The sequence below is a fragment of the Hylobates moloch genome, unplaced genomic scaffold, assembly GCF_009828535.3.
Source record: "Hylobates moloch isolate HMO894 unplaced genomic scaffold, HMol_V3 SCAFFOLD_5, whole genome shotgun sequence".
In the NCBI taxonomy this organism is placed as follows: domain Eukaryota; kingdom Metazoa; phylum Chordata; class Mammalia; order Primates; family Hylobatidae; genus Hylobates; species Hylobates moloch.
The window spans coordinates 51,737,981-51,758,354 of record NW_026652280.1 but is presented as its reverse complement, the minus strand read 5'-3'; the positions used below and the strand labels follow the sequence as shown (position 1 = coordinate 51,758,354).

Genomic DNA, 20,374 nt, shown 5'->3' with positions numbered 1-20,374 from the left:
GTTCACTTAAAAGGTGAGTCTTTCCTCACACTTTCTGGAACATCTGGAGGGAACTTCCTCCTCTCCCCCTGCTCTCCTCTACCCCACCCAGGAATTATGCAGTGTGGAAGGCCTTCTGGAGGACAGCAGCATGGAATACCACCTCAAAAAGAACACACAGAGAACCATCCCTGCCATCGCTCCCCTCTTCTCATCTTCTCCCAGTGTCTCCCACCCCAGAGAAGCTTAAGACCCTGAGGAAAGGAGGCATGGAGGTGACAAAGCAGACCTCCCCGTGACTGCTGACAGCAGGTGAGGATACCTCAGGGCAGGGCTTAGCCCTGCACTGGCCAAGGAAGGCATGACACTTGAGGTCTCAGCCAGATTGATCCGGATTTTAATAACTGAAAGTGAATGTACTGCTGTTCCTGAGCTCAGGGGACAAAAGAGTGAGTCAACAGAACACGGTTTAAAGTGATGATTGAATAAAAATAAAACCTGTTCATGCTCGCACCCCACGGACTGCAGAACCACTTCACTGAACACTACCAAGTATACATCCTAAGAGGAGCTACTGAATAATGCAGTGGCCATGTCTCCGGTAACGAGCAGCAGGTGCCAGTGCAGTCCAGCTGGGCTGGAGAGGAACCGGGACAAGTGGAGGATGGGGCAGAAGAGTCAGAGAGGAGAGACAGGAAGTGTGGCCATTGTTCTGAATGTACTAAGCCGTTTCTGAAGCGACTGAAGTAGGTGCAGTGACTTGACATTTTAAGAAGCTGTGTGTGCGGAGGACGCACATGCGGAGATGAGCACGAGGCTGGAAGGCTGCATCCAACTGAAGTTAACTGGTCCTTTGTTGCTTCTCCAGTCTAAGCTCTGTGGAGGGATGTCAAGGCCAGAATGGGATCCAGAAGGGTGGAGGATGGGGTTGCCTTAGTAGCATGAAGGATTGATGGGAGGCAAGAAGAGCCGAAAGTTACTTTTTGAATAATTTGGCTCATATTTGAATTTATCTGATTAGTAGAGCAGTAGAGCAATGTCTGGCATCCCTCCTGCTTGGAAGGCAGACTTCCCTTTTCCAGCCAAATTCAGTAAGGTTCAGGTAAGGAAAAGCTGGAACACGTGCCTTAAACGATATCTTCTCTCGGCAGTAAAGAGTATGGGAGTTGGAGCGAAGGGGGGTTCGAATCTCAAATACAGCCCAGCCGCCTTCACTGGAGCAGAGCTGAAAGTGTTTTGAAACTCAAACCCTAATTAGTAATAAGGAAGACACTTTTTGCCTGGGACACCCCCTCCCCACTGTGCAAAGATCTCTCTAGGGACCTAATATGGTGGAAGGTGATAGGCAACTGTATGACAACGTAGGGATATGGAGTCCTGCCTAAATGTAATTCCTGAAGAAAAAGCGAATAATACAGAGCAACTGAACAGAGAGAATTTGAAGAGAGATGATAGCAGCAAGGTGCAAAAGGTAAAGTGGCAAGACTTGCAACCAGGTAGACAACAAGCATGAAAAGAGGTAGAGAAAGCAGTTTCAGAGAAGGAATTAATGGGGAAATGGCGATTGCATTAATAGAAACAGAGGGGAAGGGAGAAGATTCAGAGATAAGAGAAGAGAGGTGAGTGAGTCCGATTTTAAACATGCTGAAACAAAAACATCTCCGTGACATTCACCAGCACTTGGAAACAGAGGCCGGAGCTCCAGAGGGAGTTTGGCTTCTTGTCTCCACCCACCCCTACAGCGGCAGAGGTGGAGGTTTTCCATGTTCCCATGCCAGAAAGAGGAACTAAGCCCCAGCTTTAACACACACAGTGGCTACAAGAAATAAACAACAAATCTATTTTTCACATTGACTGATCTAACACCCCAACGGGTTGGCAATGTCTCCGTGTGTTAGAGAGCAAAGACCCAGCATAAGTAAATGCTGAACTAAGAGCTAAGGACTGCAACTGTAGATGCTGTGAAGTTTGTTGCATGCAATAATGAAAATGTCAGATGCCACACGAATGAGGAACTTGGTACGTAAGAAACACATGTTATTTAACAATCTGCCACTGAGTGAACAAAAACCAGCTGAAATCAAGCTAGAGGCAGCCAAGAACACACTACTGAAGTCATTACAGAGCAATACTAGGATTGTCACAGGAGCAGCAGGGCTGTGATTCTTACTCTGACAGAAGTCTAGATCAGAGGAGATGGACAGAGCATGCAGGAAAACTGCTAATACAGGAAAAAAAAAAAAAGTACTCACTTAAAGCTAGTGAATACAGCACATAGGATGGCAAGACAAAGAAAAAGAAGCGGTGTCACTCCCCTCGAAGATGCGCTTATCTCTGGGCTTACCCTTGTGATCCTCTTACTTGCTTGGCTACATTCTTTACATCTTCCACTGGCAGGTACAATAACCTCCCGAAACAGTTTCCCAAGCGCCCTCAAGGGCATGAAAAGGCTCCTGTTAGAGAGGGGTGCACCTATTCCATGAGGGACAGAGCTGAGCACTCCAGACTTCAACAGGTGCAGAGGCCAAAGGTCTGAAATCACATGCTTATGACAAAGGAAATGCAGGCTCCAGCAATTATACAAATTAAAACCAGGCAAAGCACGTGTGGGCACAGTAGAAAAGAATATGGGCTAATTCAGCAGAAAACGTTTCACAGCAAATGTTACATTGTGGTGATAAATTTAAACATTATGACAGTTTAGCCTCAGTTTTCTGATCTGCAAAATGGGAATAAGACCACCTCTCTTATAGGGCTGTTGTGAGAACTGCAGGAAAATAAAATTTTGATCAGAAGACCAACTGAGTAAATTGACTCTAATCTTAAAAGAAAACTATGGTATGTGAACAGTTGTAAGCTTTTATTCATTCATTTATTTATTTTGGAAATGGAATTTTACTCTTGTTGCCCAGGCAGGAGTGCAACGGTGTGATCTCTGCTCATTGCAACCTCCACCTCCTGGGTTCAAGCGATTCTCCTGCCTCAGCCTCCTGAGTAGCTGGGATTACAGCCATGCGTCACCACGCCTGGCTAATTTTTTTTGGATTATTACTAGAGACAGGGTTTCACCATGTTGGCTAGGCTGGTCTTGAACTCCTGACCTCATGTGATCCACTCACCTTGGCCTCCCAAAGTGCTGGAATTACAGGTGTGAGCCACCACGCCCAGCCAGTTGTAAGCTTTTTAAATTCACATTTCATGAGAAGCGATACAGGAGAACAGTTAGGAATGTCTGTGTTAGCATCCTGAGAATGCAACTAGCTATATAATCTGAGCAAATTAATAGCTCTGTGCCCCATTGTTTTCATGCAAAAAATGGATCTAATAGAAATATGTTGGTCTTAGGTCTATTTAGGATTAAATGAGGGAATATGAGTAACATTCTTACAGTGGTAACAGGCATATGCATAGCATATGTTTATTAAATGTTCATTATTATTAATCAGGGAAGTAGCTCTAGGATGTTTCCTAAAACTTCTTTACCTGAGCTACTAACTCTACGTAAAAAAAAGCTTTATTATTTTTGTGTTTTTATTCTAGGAATTGTCTGGAATTTTTGTGGAATCATGAGAAAATTTGAACACAAATATCTCCCGTGAACTAACTGAGCAAAAACTCACTTATCACCAAGGGGATGGTGCTAAGCCATTCATGAGGGATCTGCTCCTGTGGTCCAAACACCTCCCACCAGGCTCCACTTCCAACATTGGGAATCACATTTCAACATGAGATTTGGAGTTGACAAACGTCCAAACCATGTCTCCATCCAATCATCTATACAGGTCTTTTTTTTTTTTTTTTTAATCTATGATTCAGTGTGATAGTGGGGGTGGATGTGGCTTTTGGTGTGCCTGCTCCTAGTAGGTACCATGCACATACTAGGACATGACCAGGCTAGTGTTCAGACAACATGAAGACAAACCAGTTATTCAGGTGTTAAAATAATTTCACTAGTTATAGTGGCTATCTTAAGCTCCCCAGTGACTCTTCCCCAAACTTCCAGGGATGCTTTGTCATCCAGTAGTAGAAAGGTTTATACCTAGTTCAAGGAAATTTTTTCAAAATAAGGTATCATCACAGCTCTTATACAGATATAAACAAATGTCAACAATTTATTTAACTTATTAAATGATGAGGTAACTGGAAAAGCTGTCACAAAAACCTCAGTGAGAACCCGAAGACCAGACAAATATATAAGCCCATCAGGAGGGAATGTTGAAACAAACTTGGCTAAGCAATGCAAAACTGGCTTCCTCCACAGCAGAGAGGGAAGTTAATTGAATTTCTACAGCACAACAACTCTTTGCATGTCTATAGACAAGAATTATTTGCCTTATGTCAGTGTTGTACAATTTACTTCTATAGAGTTAACTATATCTATGTATCTCTATAGAATTATAAAATAACTCAGACAATTAAAAGCACAAACCCCACAGAATCAGCTAATCCTGAACTGAATGGTGTGCTTCAAACAAGGCACAGTTTTCCACTGATGACACCTGGTAATCTTTTGACCCAATTAAAAATATTTCAAATTTTTTGTTACTATCTCCCCCACCTTGATCAAGAATAATGATAAGGAAAAATTCTCCTAAGGCCAGTCTCATTAGAATTGGCCTGATCGTTTGCACAGCTGCAGTGAGAGGACTTCTAAAGTTTGCTTTGGAAATCTAGAGCTCTGCAGTATTGAATAATCACAAAATTAACCTCTGTTGGGAAGTTTTCATAAAGAATTTCAGTTTGGGCTTTTCAAAGTGCCTGTTATTTGTTATCCCAAAGCTAGGAAACTAAGCCCAAAAAATTCTCTCTACCTAATTTTACCCGCAGTACCTACAAATGTGGGTGAATTCCTCTCTTCTCAATGTCCCCGGTCTAGCAGAAGGTAGCTTTTCTCAGTATGTGTCAGGCAGGGCCCCTGTAAGCCAGGTTCCAGGCCAGTCTTTCTGAGCGGACTTTGTGGGCATTCGTTCCATAAGAAAGTCATAAGTAAAATATTCAATTTTATTTGCTTAACAGTGGCTGTCACACCTGATTAATGAGAATTATTCTCAAATATGACATTCCAGGCAATAACTTAGTTGCATACCTGATTTTTCCAATTATATCATGGTATAAAGGAGGACAGATTCTTACTGAGCCTGTTGAAATAACTATTTTGCCATGAACCATAAGGAGATTTAGTAAGAATTTCTGATTTTGGGTTATGGGAGGCAGGGGAGGAAGGGAAAGGGAAACGGGTTAGTGACAATTAGATATCATTTAAAAATGCTTCCTTTTTGTTTCCAATAGCAGCATCTACTAAACTGTTATTGGTTACAGATAGGTTAAGAATAAAAAAGGAGGACTTGCTTACAGATAAAGAAGAGAGTACACTAAAAGAACACCAACAGTATCCTAAACAAAGATCTGTAATAAAAATTTCTTCATCAGTTCATTCAGTCCTATGTAATTAAATTATGTTCCACCAGATCTTGGATTCAAGAAGCCTTATGCCTCTTGGCTAAAAAGAGTTTGAAAATCCTGACTCGGCCCATTGGTAAGCAATGCCATCTTTACATAAGAATTTATTCTTAGATGATTCTTATTGATCATTGGCAACACAAATGTTGATACAATTCTGCTTCTTCAGGTGAGAATCAGAGTAAAGTAAAAGTCATCTGCACATGACAGAAATGTGAAATAGGTATGGTTATTTATTACTGATAATTTTCAAATATGAAAGATCTTATATTAGTTCAGAATAAAGCAACTGAAATTTGGTTTCTTCTGTGGGATACAAAACAAAATCATATTACCATTCCAAAAAAAGTTTAGACAAAATATCTCTAAGGATAATATTAAGTTTAGACAAAATATTTCTAAGGATAATATTAAGTCCATATACAAATGTTATATCTAATTTATAAATGCATGAATATAATTTTTATAGAGAAAAACCCTGAGATATAATATACAATATTTCTGAGATGTTGCATACATAATATACCAAGACTATACCAGGAATATCTAGTAAAGAATTCAGTAACTCTGGAGTAGTGACTAGACATGTGTATTTTTATAAAACTCTATGGGTAAGTCTGATGTGCCTCTCTAATTTAGGATCACTGGCCAGACGATGCTAGATTCAAATTACAAAAGTAGGTTTGTTCCAAGTAGGCATTTTAAAAAATAGCTGAAATTGACTGTTAACACTATACTATTTTTGTGGAATATTATCAGGCAAACTACCACCAGAATTCTGATCAATAGGAACATATTTTGGATAATGTGGGCATTGATAGACCTCTAAGAATTTCTCATGAAAACAACACACAATTTCTGAAATATTTATATTAATACATCTTATGTATTGCAATTTAACCTTGAGAAATCTGAGCATGTCTTCTGCTGTGCCAATTCGCTAAACAAACCTAATTATTTCTAGCATCATTTAATAGAAACTAATCATTAATTTTCCAGAGATCTTCTGGGAAATCTCAAGGACAGTTTTAGGTATAAAAGATATTCTGAAAGTTTTATTTTTTCTTTTTTTAGAATTTATTTTTTGAAGGCAAAAATCAAAAAGGATGTCAGAGGAAATTTAGAGATGTGATTAAGATAGAACCTCCTGTGGGTGCCTGAGAGACAATACATGATTGTTCATTTAATCAAAGAGACAACAAAGCATTTAAAAGTAAACATAAAGGTAACACAACTAAAAAGAACCTTAGCCTTTCATGAAAGAGGAAGCTTTGTTCTTTGTTAGATTTTTTTCCCCTAAAGAATCTCAGTAGAAAATCTCTACATCCCTTTAAGATAATTTTTATAAAGAAAAAAGGTAAAATCATGACTCTCATACAGACATAAAATGAACATGTGTCAAAGATTTTATTTAACTCATTAATCAATGAATAAAGGAACTGGGAAAGTTGTTACAATCAGTTCAAAGGAGAATTCAAAGACCAGAAAAACATAGGCTCTTCAGATATGTTGAAATTAATTTACTTAATAGGTGTAACACTGGCCTCTTCCACAGTAGGTGTGGACGAGGGTGTTGGGGGGAGCTGGGTATAGGCAGGGCAGAATCAATTGAACATCTACCAGGCAATATTTTTCACATGCCTATAGACAATAATTAATTACATTACTATCAGTTTTCTACAAGCTAACTTCTCTGTCTACAGAGCTATAGGATAGCTCAAGATAATGAAAGGTCTAAACTGCATAAAATCAAATGGTCTAGGAGAAAGTGCTCAATGTCATGTGCTGTTTTTCTATTGAAGACACCTACTAAACTTTGGGTTCATTTAAAAGTCATTCACATTGTCTTCTTATACCCTGACACAGCAGGGAACCTTCGGAACCCCATTCTATCAGTTTTCCAGGCTTGTTAATATTTACCACTGCTTGTTAAATATGTTTACTATCCCTCCTGTACACAATAGAGAAAAAGTTTCTGTCCTTGATGAGCTCTTAGTACAATGGGAAAGACAGACTAGTAAACAGAGCATAGATAAGCATAAGGTACTTGTAGAGGGAGGCACTAAATCTAACTTTTAAAGTCAGGACAGGCTTTCTGGAGCAACAGTAGCAATTAGCAAAGAGATTGGGATGGGTGGATAGGAAGGGAACAAGAAAAAAGGGGCCCCAGACAGAAGAAATGGTATGAGCCATAACCTGGAGGCAAACTAAACCACGGTGAATTTAAGGAACTGCGAATAGTTCACTTAGGCTTTTGGGGAGAAAAATATACTTTTCACCATTCTTAACTTGGCTCAGGAATACACCCCTCAGTAGCAGCGATATCCTCATTGCCTTGAAGGATTTTAAGAAAAATGCATAGTGAACATATGACAGGCAAACTGTGGGAGCAGGGTATTGTAAATAATTCTCAGCCAATTCTAAAAATGGCTTGCAGCCATTCTAAATATTGCCTAGGAATTATTTATAATGCCTGATATAACATTCTGTGATAACATCAGCACACACAGTTGAGAGTCTGTTAAAATTTAATCCCAATTTAAAAGCTAGGCAGACGGGGTCAACACGAGAACAGGGAAAGGATTTTCATCAGTAGCATCTTATTCAAGTAAAAGTTAGAAAAGACCCTCAAACTCAAAAAATTAAAATGATCATTTCCCAGGGTTGGTAAATTTTTAAGTGGACAGAAGGTGTTCTCTTCTTGGGATTGGTTGCCATATTCAACAGAGGACTAGATTTTCATCAGTCTTGGTGAGATGGGTTGTTGGGAATAAATTCTACTTGTTGGCACATATGTCCCCAGCCTATCCTAATTCTAAAATTACATCTGAAAAAAATGAGATTGTAATCAGAGCTGCCAACAATAAAGAACTCTTCATAAACATGACAGCTACCATTCATTTACTACTTACCATGTATTAGGCACTTAAGAAAATCAAAACCTTATGTGACAGATAGTAAATTATCACATCTACTTTACAGATAAATAAATTAAGAATCAGGGAGATTATGTAAGTTGCCTAAATTTTCATAAGTTGTAAGTAGAAGAATTTGGATTCAAATATACATTTATCAGTCCTAAACCCTGTGGTCTAAAAAGTATACAACATCCAGAAAAAAACAGAGCTCCCTCCAAGGACTTTTAAATGATGACATTTATTAACAGCGTCTGAGATTATGAAAGGGGACTTGTTATCTGGGAAGTAGACTTCTGGACCGTAACCAGGCCTGCCTTTAACATCATTCGTAAGGCCTTGGACAAGAATACAAATGAAAATCCACGTACCATATGTCTCAATATTAAAAGTAATAAATCAATCTAACAAGCTGTTAAATAAAATACGTTCTATACACTTGCCTTGATAAATATATTTCATAATGACTGGAAGGTCAGGGTCAAATTTAGAATCCCTCAGCTCAAAACACGGCACCTTGTCTACCCAAGTCCACCCCCTCCAACTCCCACACACACACACTTCCAAGTTCTGGCTCTGTCCCACACTACAAGAGACCTGGCATGCATGTATGCTGTCACCCCATCCCACATGTCCAAGCTCCATCCACAACCCCCACACAGCTGTCCCTTAGCCACTGGTTATGTGATCCACCTCCAGAGTATAGATTTAGGGAAAAGTCCCACACAAGTCCTAGAAGCAAGCTCAGGTTCCTCTGGACAGGAGGTCCTGGAAACCCAAGTATGGCCTATAAAGTGATATCCGAAGTACTGTCTTTAAACCTATCTTGGTCCTTAAACTGTTTATTACTAGTCTGCATCAAGAAAAGTACAGAAAGTGAAAATACGCATCTCTAGCTTTTCATTGCAATCTGACATTTGCTGCAACATCCAAGGGTAGGATTTCATATTAAAAAAATAGATATTGGTGGGCCAAGAATAGGAAATTTTTAAAGCTGGGGTTGGGGTTTTACCCATAAATGGGTAGAAAAGCTCTGCCTAGAATGGGAAGGAGGAGAAAATCCTGAGGGACACAGCCCTTTGCCCACAGACCCACCCACCATGGGGAAGGGCCCAGCCTCAGGAGGGCTTGGCCAAGGACTTCCAAAAGGGGCTTCCTATTACCCAGATCTAAGAGCAACCCTGACAATCACAAGACCATTTCTGCTCTTTCAGTGTTACTTTAAAGATCTGCATGGCTGGGGCCTTGGGCTTAATGAAGCTGAGAGAAACGGGAAAGCAAGCTTTGCTGTTACTGTGCGAGCTTTGGGGATCCCACATGACAATAGGCAGATGTATAGCTAATAATGGCTAACAGGAAACCGCTAAGCCTTTAGAATTCCTGCTACCAACATTCTGCTGATTACTTCCACCAGGAAAATCAGGTCAAAGCCAATAAAATTTAGCTCCTATTAACTGAGGACTATTCTGACAGTTCAATGGAAAGATTTTAGAGTCCCTGTATCTTTTCTTGCTCCAAATCCCAATTCCTGCCGAAGACACATTCTTCAGCCTCTTTTTTTTTTCTATGTCTGTTGATAAAGGAATTTTAAAATAAAGCAAGGGAATTTGAGACATTTGAGATCTGTTTCAAAGAAAATGAATTTTTTAAGGAGTAATACAAATGTAACCCAAACTGCTACTTGCAGTCTTGATACTATTTCCTGAAGGTTTTGGCCAGGAAGAAATTGTTTTTAAAATGACTTAGGATAAGGAATAAGATTTGCTACTATGATTTTTTCCTTTTCATAATTCTGTTTGTTCAAAACTTAATATGCATATCCTTCACTCTTTACCTACTCCCTCCCTTTTTCTATCCCCTTCAATACACACATATGCATACCCACACCAATAAACCAAGAGCTGATGAGAATTGTAATAGCTCCATTTTGTTTAAACACTATATTTAACTATTAATAAATAATAAGCTTAGCAAATACTTATTTTTGGTACAAATCATGTAATAAATAATTATACTTCCAAAGTAATAAATGCCCAGCTACAATTAACTTATTTTTATTAAAATACTAAAATTTTATTCTAGTGTAGCTCCTAGAAATTCTTTATTAAAACACAAATTTCAATGGTCTGGATTTTATGTAGACAAGCAACACAGAAGGTAATGTAAAAAGGGAAGTCTGCCAGTACCTTCCTTAGAGAAAATTCCTCTCGGTTTCTCCCAGAGCACACATGTATTTTATGACAAATTGGCCTCCTTTACTTTGAGGCCAGGGTTTTATTCAGCAGCAAAGTTCACTATGAACTTTACATGAAGGTTAAATTAAAGACTGTAAACCAACAAGAGTTTTCAATATCACACTTAAAATTACATAAATAGTGGTCAGTAGCACCAATACCTTCGTGAAATACAAGTTCCCGTTAAGTACATATAGGATTTTAACCCTGGAATAGTCTGTCAACAATATCTCTTTTTCCTCAAACAGTGACTTGATCTCTGGAGGCCTAAATGATTTAGATATGTTTTTCCTGGGCATTTCTTGGTATTAACTTATCTTAGGCAGGCTTCTTTTCTTTCCCATAGACAAATAACTCTAAGCTTTAACATGCGTAAGAATTATTTAGAAACATTTATAAAATTTAGATTTCCAAGCCACATCCCTAAAGATTTCAAGTCAGTACATCTGATATCTCACTAGGAATCTGTACTTTTAAGAAATATCTTAGGTGATTTCAATGCAGTTGTTTAATAGAACGGCTTTAAAGGGATGCCATATTGGAACCATGACTGTCTCTAAGTACTGAATTGGATCAACTCAGGCTTACTGGCAGTTTGAGCTCATTTTATTTTGATGGCCATGGTATCATGGTGGGGAGAAGTAAAATTTCACAGAATATGTCACAAACCATAAACATTATGGAAATTAGTTGAATAATTATATAATCAAAGTTGCTAAAGTAAATACAGGTCTGTGTACGCTCTATTATCAGGAAACTTTTTGTTAATTAAAGCAAGCAAATGACTGTATATTATTATATTTCAATCCTATGGTTTAACATTCTCAAAGAATATTAATTAATAAGGGAGAGTATCTGCTATTTAATATTTAGTTTGGAGACCAGACATCGTGAAGTTACATGTAAACTTGTATCTAATCCCAAAAGTTAGAGTTGTGTTGCTCTGTAGAATGTTAATCAGGTTTGCATCTATGAAAAAATTTATTTCAGTGTTCTTTTGTGTGCCTGACTACATATGAATTTGTCAAATTCTCCTTTGAATCCATCTTACTGACTCTTTCATTAAGCAACAGGTTGAATGAAAGAATTGACATGCATTCATTTTATATTTGTATGAGAGTCATGTTTTTGAATTTTTTGAGAATTGTGCTTTGACTGTTTTGGAGTACCACTGAGATCTCAGCTGCACTTACCTGCCAAGGCCAATTAATCCATGTTGGCCAAGAAGTGTAAGTTCTTGCGTTGTTTAAACCCAGGCACATCTTTTCTTGGCTCTCTGAGTGAATCTCAAGCAGCAGTAGACTCTTGCTGACTCGCTGTTTCTCTTTTCAGTTTCCTGTCTGTGTTTTTGTTTTGTTTCTGGTTCTTGGCCACATTCAGTTCTGATTCTAGTTTGTACACAGCCAGTGCATTATTTCCCACTGGAGGCCGCGACGGGGACTTGGTTTCATGGCTTGACAGTGTGGCTATCTGTATCAGGATGATGGACATCTGCCTTCTGTCACAGGAGAGACCAAAGATAATATTTTTTTTCTGTATGTCTCTTTACGTCTCCAAACCAATTAAGAATATATTTTGTACCCACTAAAAAGGAAAACAGCTCTTTGAGATAGAAATTGGTGAGTTTTTTGTGTTTCAGTTGACTTTGCAAAACCTGTGGCTCAGATTATGTAAGTGAAATGTGTGTCTGTGTGTCTATAATTGAGAAAAGCCTTAACCTCTCATTTTGTGAATTTGAAAATTTTCCTACCTCTGAAGAGTATTAATAGATTTGAAGATAAAATCCCTCAAAATAAAGAAGCTTTGTATTGTATTGATGTAATAAATGCCTATGTAAGTAGAACATTCTTTAAATTCCCCCAGAAAATAAACAGAAATTTAAATGTGATAGCATTTTAAGACAAAACAAGTTAACTTCTAGCCCAGAAACATGTTGTACATAATAATCTAAATTCACATAATCAAGACGAACCACTGGACAAATAAGACTGGTTGATAATTTTGATTAAGAAAACTATCTACATATCTTTCTTGTTAATTAGAGTTTAGTATAAGAATTTTTTAAATTTTTAAATAAATTTGCAAAACTTCTTATACAGGCTTATTGATCAAATAAGCTAACTCTACTCCTACATTATTTTTTTAAATTTAAAAAATATAAAACTGTATTCAACTAAAATTAATTATAAACTTGATAAGCTTTTGGATATAAACAGCAATTATGTTCTGATATTCTGTAGGGTTTCAATCTCAATGTGATTTTCAAAATCCTTAGTTAACTACAAAAAGTTGGACTAATTTTAAATAGAGTTAATTATTGGATAATCTTCAGACACTTGGATAATTTCTAAGTAAAAGAGAATACTGAAACCCAAGTACAGGTTTAATATATGTACTTTTGCTTTAATATATTATAGAGTGGCTACAGTTTCAAGTAATATTAGTAAATTTGCTCATTCTTGACATTTTAAGAACGCATAAAACTCATGCATGTGGCTACAGGGACTGAGCTTTGCTGATTAGTTTGCTATACTGCTTATGTGATAGAAAATTATGAATGACCTATCTCTTGGCAAAATTGAAGTTAGTTTATTTGGTGGAAGTTACATTTAGCATGGGTAACTGAGATTATACCAGAAACAGAGCATCAGAGGAATACAACTCTGTATGCAAAATAATGAGATATGTTTTTGTTTTCCCAGAAGACTGAGAGCAGTGTTGACCTAAAGGAAAGTGTCAGCTTGTTCTAAACTGTAAAACATCATAGCGAAGAACAAAATTTAAGTTTGTCTAGCAAGTTGTAGACATTTTGAGGGAACTGAACTTTATTTACCTTGGTTTATAATATCCAAGTCTGAAAAAAAAAGAATTATGTTGAAATTTTGAAAAACTTTGCACAGCCTTGATGGACTTATTCTTGTTAATTTGTCAAGAAGCTTGAGAACACTTTACTGCCAGCTAGAAATTAACACAAACAAGTATTCATGCAAACTAGAAAGTCAGTTTCTGTCTGTTGAAATGACAACTGATCTTGAAATATTTAGTCTGAACAATGGCTAATAAGTTATTGTTCTTTACTTCTGTGTAACCTGTCCAAATAGTATTCCATACACCAGAATAATTTTCTGTGCTTTGTGTTGCTTTATAATGTCTTTGATTATCATTAAAACAAATAAAATTTGTTCTCGTAATAGTGCTAAGGTCAGAGAATGGATTCTGCAGAAGCAGATGCTGAAATACTTTGGTGGGCAGGGCTCAACATCTCCAGGGACAGGGCAGGGCAGAAGCAAGGTAAGGAATTGGCAGAAGTCAAACAACATTGCAGTTCCTAACCCTAGGGGAGCTCTGGAACACAAATGGCTCATCAGAGTATCCAACATTGGACCAAAATGGCCAGAGCTTTATACCCAAGACCTGATGGGTCACTGGTTGTGGGCCACCCTGGGAGCTGTTAGCTGAGCACAGCCCTGAGGGAATTGATGGTTTAAGGCAGCCTGCTAACAGCTGGGCACCAAGTGCCTCCATGAACTGGAATCTGGGCAGTTCACTTTCATGCCCACCACAATCTACTACAGTCACCTTACCTTCTGCTATGTTTATTTTAAAATATTGTACTGTTACCTTGATTCAATAAGTAGCCAACTATTCTATCTCAGGAATCCCTGGATCTTGCCTAATCAGGTAAGAGATCACTTGTAAAAACTCTTGAGTTAACCTTCTCAAGATCAGAACTCAAATTTAGAAAAGGACAAATTTTTACGATACTTTTTATTATTATCTAAAACTAACTTTGAGGTTTTACACTTGGCCCCTGGATAATCACCAAATATGTCTTCTGTTGCCTTATAAAAAGAGGGATGCTAGAAAGCATAGGTATGCTCCATATTTCTCAATGAGCTCAATACTGTTGTAAGTTGTCAAATCGAAGGATAAATGTGTGTGGGTTAAATATTATTAATAAAACAGTTTCAGGGATTATACTCTTTACAGCAGTGTTTCTCAAAATGAGGTTCTTAGACATCATCGTCCAGGACCTTGTTAAAAATGCAAATTATAGAGTCCCATCCCAGGCTTACCAAATGAGAAATTATGAGGATGGGATCCAGCAATCTGTGTTTTAATAAGTCTTTCAAGCGATACTGATGCCTGATAAAGGGTAAAAACCGCTGCGTTACAGAATAGATGGAAAGGCCCTGGAAATTGGTTAATATCCTCACTGTCCACTATGTTTTCTTATCCTCAGGAGAAACATTGGTCAAATCCTCATGAAAGTGTTATGTATTTTACTAAAATAGAGAATTTTATACTCTTGCATTTTTATATTATTGGTTACTGTGATAAATCAATTACAGCATTTAGATTCATTACCAATCAGGTTTTTCTGTCCTACCCTGGATGCTTGCCTGAAGACTCTGCTATAAACCACAGGCTTGAATTTTTATCTTCGTCAAAAGACAGTCTCAATAACTCATTGGAAGGTCTATACCAGTGATTTTAAGGCAAAGACTCAAGGGTCAGGGTTTAGAACTTAAAGATGATGTTACTTAAGCAACTAACTTTTCCTGAAGACAAAGCCAGGATTTGCAAAACATGTTTTTTTACTCCAGAAGGAGACAATTTCTTGAAAGTAAAACAAAAATCAATTACATCAAACTAAATGAAACAATGGAAAAAAATTAAATGTAGTTATTTATTTTGGAATACATTTAGTATTATGTTTAAAGTTCTATTTTTTAATCAGTATATAAGAAAGCTCTTTTTCTTTTTTTAGATCTATTTCTACTCATAATTTAGTAGACTATGCTTTTCCCAATTGAAATGAAATATTTGGTAAATGACATCTGATTCCTCTCAGAATTCAAATACTTTTACAGAGTCTTCTTATTTTTAATGAAAACGTGGTTATTTGCATGTTTTCAATGAGAGTCTGTCCACCTTCTTACTAGAGTATCATTGTAAAAATTAATTGTGCAACCAGGACCACAACTGGAGTTTTGTATTTGGGAAAGATTCTTATTTTGATATGGTTTCACAAGCTCACCATTAAAGAATAAAGATTGCACGTGATATGTGGAGCCAATAACTACAAGGCCCTCCTAGGAAAACTGGCCTGGAACTTGTTTCATTGTTTGGAAGATTCCAGACTCAAAGGGGCAAGGAATGTTATTTATTGGTATTCAGAATCTTATAAAATCCTGGGGATATTTATGAGGTAGGATTTCACTCTGACTTACAGGTACCACATGTGAAATTTCACAGAAGGCATTTCTTGATCTTGGTTTTCTACACTCAGGATAAAAGAACAAATAATTTAGGCTTTTAAAAGTCCAAGACAAGATTTTTCTAGAAAATGTTCATGTGGAAGTTAATTTTCTTGTCTTAGTTTATGAAATACAGTATGCTTGAAGAGCCTTATATTGTGAATTTATGCTTCTTGCTGTACCTACATAAATAATCAGGTCAAAATTAAATGAGGGTAGCCTTTTTATGTTGTGAGGAGTAATTTTAGAGGGATAACTATATGTAGAAGAATGAAACTAGATGCCTATCTATTACCACACACAAAAGTCAAATAAAAATGGATTAGAGACTTGAATCTAGGACCTGAAACTATGAAACTACTAGAAGAAAACATTGGGGAAATACTCCAGGACATTGGTCTATGCAAAGACTTCTTGTGTGAGACCTCAAAAGCACAGGTAACCAAAGCAAAAATAAACAATTGGAATTATCTCAAGCTAAACAGCTTCTGCACAGCAAAGGAAACAATCAACAAAGTGAACAGATAACCCACAGAATGGGAGAAAATATTTGCAAACTATTCATCACAAGAGATTAATAACCACAACGTATACGCAGCTCAAGTAACTCAATAGCAAAGAAATCAATAATCTGGTTTAAAAATGTGCAAAAGATTGAAAAGACATTTATCAAAAGAAGACATACAGGCTGGCATGGTTGCTCATACCTGTAATCCCAGCACTTTGGGAGGCTGAGGTCAGAGGATCACTTGAGCTCAGGAGTTTGAGACCAGCCTGGGAAATATAGTGTGACCCTGTCTCTACAAAAAATGTAAAAAATTTACGAGGCATGGTGACGCATGTCTGTTGTCCTAGCTACTCAGGAAGCTGAGGTGGGAGGAACGCTTGAGCCCAGGAGTTCAAGGCTGCAGTAAGCCATAATTGCACCACTGCACTCCAGCCTGAGTGACAGAGTGAGACTCAGTCTCAAAAAAAAAAAAAAAAAAAAAAAAAAGTTCAATGAATGAGGCATCTCACACTCAAGTTGGCTAAGGTGATGTAGCAATTCCACCATTGGGTATATGCTAAAAGAAAGGAAATCAACATATCAAAAAGTTATCTATAATCCCATGTTTATTGCAGCAGTATTCACAATAGCCAAAACATGAAATTAACCTAAGTTCCTATCAAAACATGAATGGGTAAAGAAAATGTGGTATATATACACAGTGAAATACTATTCAGCCATAAAAAAAATGACATCCTGCCATTTGCATGGATGGAACTGGAGGTCATTATGTTAAGTAAATTAAGCCAACCACAGAAAGACAAATGTCCATGTTCTCATTCATATGCAGGAGCTAAAAAACTGGATCTCACAAAAGTAAAGAGCAGACTGATGGCTACCAGAGGCTAATAATGGAAGGGGAAAGGGAAGGGATGCAAGGGAAAAAAAGAATGTAAGTATTTATTGCCACTGAACTGTGCACTTGAAAATGGTAAAGATGATAAATTATATATGTGTATTTTACCTCAATAAAAAAGAATAAACTTTAGAGACTAGTTATGATCATGGTAGGGGTAGGGGTGCCGTTGAGAAAATTGTTCAAAATTTGAAATAAAGTTTAAGGATAACTAATACGGTTTGGCTCTGTGTCCCCACTCAGATCTCACCTTGATTTGTAATCCCCACATGCCGAGGGAGGGAGGTGATTGGATCATGAAGGTAGTTTCCCACATGCTGTTCTCATGATAGTGAGTGAGTTGTCATAGATCTGATGGTTTTATAAGTCTTTGAAAGTTCCTTCTTTGTTCCTCTCTCCTGCCGCCTTGTGAAGAAGGTGCCTGCTTCCCCTTCTGCCATAATTGTTAAGTTTTCTGAGACCTCCCCAGCCATGTGGAACTGTCAATTAAACCTCTTTCCTTTATAAATTACCCAGTCTTAAGGAAGTTCCTTATAGCAGTGTGAAAATGGATTAATATAATAGCTACATGTTCTTTCAGTATCATTGTTTAATTATAGATTATATAAATATCAAGGAGAATCCACCTATATTTAATTTTGTTATTTAATATTTTTAATTAGAGTAATATCAAGGAGAATCCACCTATATTTAATTTTGTTATTTAATATTTTTAATTAGAGTCCAAAGACTCTGAAATTACATGATAATTTATAGAGTCCTGTGGAGTAGAAAAGATAACCCAGTTCTTTACTTTGTATGTCATTAACCATTTTTAAAATGTATTCACAAAAATTTCTTACAGCATTTCTTTGACTGCCTGACTATATAAACTTACACACTTAAATTCTCCTTCGAACCAGACTTGCCATCTAACTGGTTTCCTCATCAATTAATGAGTTGCATGTCGTTTTAGGTTTGGTTTTACCACATTTTTCTGAACATATTCAGAATAGGTCAACATGCTACCAAATTAATTATGAAAAATTTGTCAACTTTCAGCATTTGTTGGATTTTGGTGGGCAATTAGGGGATTGCGAACCTATAATTTCTATTCCCATCAAAAACTACATTTACTCAGCTGTAGGGGACTCATGTCAAAGATAATAAGAAAAAAAGGAAGTGTGAATCCTCAGAAATGATTCATAATTTAGTATCTTAGAATGCAATCTAATGTGAGTAATTTCTTTGAGGAGAGTAACAGAGTTGCAAATGTCACATCCCCAAAATAATGGCAAATACTCTGTGATTCATGTTTAGAAAGACTTCGTACTCGAGATCCCTAACCATAAAATTTAAAAAACAGCAAATAAAACTGAAGAAAACATGAAAGTTATAAATAAAACTTTCTTAAATTTAAAATAGGTGAATTTTCCTATAGTAATACTTCATGGCAAATATAAACCTCTGCATAATATCACAAATCTTTTGCAGTCTTTGAATAAGTAAAATACTTAAAACCAACACATTCAGAGAAAATAAATGCCAATTTATTCATAGAAAGATTGAAAAAGGCTTATAAAGACATGAGTAATGTAACTTTTAATGAACAAGAATGATCTCAACATTAGACATAATAATTAGAGTCTAAGCTGTTAAAATATGGCTATGTTTAGATAAACAGAAACAGATAAACGCAAGTGCAAGGGTTACTACAATGAAAATTCTATTGTACATTATTTCTTATGATTTTTGTAACTTTTATGCAATGTTTGAATATTGAAGACTTTGATTTAAATTTTAAAACATTAATTAAAGTTTCTTAACTTTCTCCCTAGCAAAAACTTCTCATTTTTTTTTTGTTTGTTTGTTTTTAGGACAGGACTAAGAGAAAGGCAGAGATTCATGGCTTTTTACAATGGTATTTATGGTTATTCCCTCCTCCACCTCATCCCTAACTTACCAGAACACAAAATCATATGGGAAGAAGAGGAAAGTTGATAGAAGGGGAGCTCTAGACAGCCAGGAAAGCTGGAGACACAAGTGGACAAGGAGACCCATGGAAGTGCCTCATAATGGAAATCATTCTCCTTTGGTCATCTACAAACTTTACCCAACAATGGGACCTCCTGGTATCATATGAAATAAAACCAGCAGTCTGGTATTTTGGTCCCAGCTGTTAAAACTTCCTTCTGGATGAAGCCTTCTTTTCCATCTCTCTGTGGGGCCACCCTGCTCAGATTTCTCACACTTGGGCAACCTGCCTGTATATGTGAATCTTACTTAGGAGAACAATTTTCTCTGGACTATCTCAGCCCACAAGGGAGATTTAGCATTTTTAGTGGACCCTCTTCTGCCACAATCCTAGAAGCTTGCAAAGATGAATTTATATCTGTATATATATATCATCTATCTATCCACCCATACATCTATCTAAATGTATATTCTACACACACACAAAAAAATGTTTCCACTGTGTAATTTTCGCATAACAATCTACATACATAAGTAAGATACACATAGTATCTCAGAACTCATTTGATTCACTGTGAAATCTAAACGTAGGGAAACCTTTACTGAGTGAAGTTTTCTCTTAAAAGCCATCTCTCCCAAAACTAATCCCATCAAAAAATGTAACAGACTATATCAATTTTAACAACAGTAATGAATATTTATGGAATGCTTAATAAATTATTATTTGAAAAACTGTTATACACAGAACATTTTAACACTATGGGGAAAATTTTACAAATAAGCATTAGTCATCTTCCATATGCGTTAAGACTAAGCTGTTTTGCATGTGTTGCAATTTACCTTTCCTCTAAAAATAGAATAAGAAACTTTTCAGGCTAAAGATAACACTAACGAATAATTAAATATATAATAAGAAATCTGTGGCTTTAAAATACACTTTACATTTAATACATGTACACATTTAATACATCATAAGAATATAATCAAAATACATTATTCTCATCAGTCTGTATAAATTGAGGATTTGTAGGGAAATGGGATGGTTCTCCCTGACCACCTCCCCATCCTCAATTTTTCTACACACTGTGCATAAATTGGTCTCCTCCAACTAGTATCACTCTTCTTGATATCCCTGTTTCCTGTTTTCCATCAAGAAAACAAGGCTTGGC

The 20,374-nt window shown here is 36.8% G+C and overlaps 1 long non-coding RNA gene across 1 annotated transcript; it reads left to right on the top strand.

Moving 5' to 3' along the window:
- Positions 1-864: 864 nt before the first annotated feature.
- LOC131383638 (uncharacterized) lies at positions 865-19,350 on the top strand. Its single transcript, XR_009213803.1, has 4 exons — positions 865-1,081; positions 3,520-3,761; positions 5,448-5,515; positions 19,109-19,350. It is a non-coding gene; the product is annotated as an uncharacterized LOC131383638 (long non-coding RNA).
- The last annotated feature ends 1,024 nt before the right edge of the window (positions 19,351-20,374 follow it).